General features: G+C 38.0%; 1 long non-coding RNA gene across 1 annotated transcript; it reads right to left on the minus strand.

The window, feature by feature from the left end:
* Positions 1-247: 247 nt before the first annotated feature.
* On the minus strand, positions 248-1,510 carry LOC107905592 (uncharacterized). The gene is made up of 3 exons (XR_005904962.1): positions 1,066-1,510; positions 820-933; positions 248-534 (listed from the first exon to the last, which is right to left on the minus strand). It is a non-coding gene; the product is annotated as an uncharacterized lncRNA (long non-coding RNA).
* Between the last annotated feature and the right edge of the window lie 44 nt (positions 1,511-1,554).

Consider the following 1,554-nt stretch of genomic DNA (forward strand, 5'->3'; position numbering starts at 1 on the left):
TTTATTTCCCAAAGTAATTTTGGAGGAGATCAAGAATAGTGAATCTTATCTCCATATATCAATAATGGAGCAGATTTTAACCCAATCCTATTTCCCTAAGAGTACAGTCAAGATTCAGCAAAACCAGGCAAAATTGGTCCTATTTAAAGTCTTTTCTCTATTCTCGTTGCACGACAATGAGCAAAGAGGGGCAGCTGTAATTGGCCCATTTCGCCCAGGCTCGTTAGAGAAAAACCAAAAATAAAAATAAACAAAAACAAAAATAAATTAAGATAAAAACCAATAAAAGTCCATCATCAATGTCCTTTTACAAATTTTTAGGCCCAAATAAAGAACTTATACTAGCCCAGATACAATTTGAACCCAAATTCATAAACCCATATCCTAAACCTAGCCCAAATCCAGAACCGAAAAAGAAGTTTAGTGGCCGAGAGCACCAGAAGCTTCTGGAATGCACCAGAGAGTTGGGCTCCCATGAGCGACTTCTTGCACGGCCTCCTTCGCACGTCTCCCCGCTTCTCCGTACGGTCGAGTCTGCACAAGAATACAGAATACAGCAAATAAATGTAATTTTTATTTTTAATTATTCCAAAAAATCTGGCTATAAAAAGCCGTTGTTTTCATCTCTGTAATCTTACGCACACTATACGCATACACATACACTATACGCATATTGAATATAGAAAATTTCAAAAAGAATTTTTGGAAAGGTGATCTTCTTTGGTCTTTTTAATTTTTCTGTTATTTTTATCTATTTTCCTGCGATTATTTTCATCATTCTGCATTTTAAAACAAAGAGGAGGGAAAGGCAAGTCTTACCTTGCGAATCGGCCATTAACCTCTATTCACTTCGTTGAGATCGAAGTTGGAAGGCGGATCCAAAGGTGTCATCCATCAATGCTTGAAACGACGCCAATGAAATCCCAAATATCTCTGAAATATTGAGATACGGGCGAGGCTCAAATGGTATTAAATGTGTGTGTTTTCATCTTTGGCTTCATTTTTCTTGAATGAATGATATTAGATCTAAGAGTTTTTTTTTTAAAATAAAATAAAATAGCTCACCAGATTTCCTCGAGTGGTGCCTTCGTCGGTGGAATCTGGTCGCTGCTCGTGCATTGTCGGCCACCAAATGAAATGATGGTTCGACGGTTGCTGGAATGAGCCCTAACAATTTGATTTCAGGGCTGTGAATTCAGGTTAAAATGTTGGCTGCGTTTGGAAGAGGAAATAAGGAAAGAAAAGTTTTAAACAACCTATTAATAAAACGACGTCGTTTATAATAAGGAAGGTCCGCGCGTCAACCCGTTTAGCAGGCCGGGTCTGCGCATTTTCATTCAAAATGGGGAATTTGCACGTTAGATCCTTCCCTTCGCGCGAGCCTTCAATTGCGCCCTAATTGCTTATATTGTTTTTTTTTTAATTTGGCTCTATAAATTGTGTGTTTTTTTTATTTTGGTTCGCGGTTTAGTGAAGTGTTTTGGGCTCGGGATATTTGCAATTCCAGTCCTCGCACATTTGTATGCATGGCACATTGATCCTATTTTACAATTA

This window comes from Gossypium hirsutum, chromosome A11, assembly GCF_007990345.1.
Source record: "Gossypium hirsutum isolate 1008001.06 chromosome A11, Gossypium_hirsutum_v2.1, whole genome shotgun sequence".
Classification (NCBI taxonomy): domain Eukaryota; kingdom Viridiplantae; phylum Streptophyta; class Magnoliopsida; order Malvales; family Malvaceae; genus Gossypium; species Gossypium hirsutum.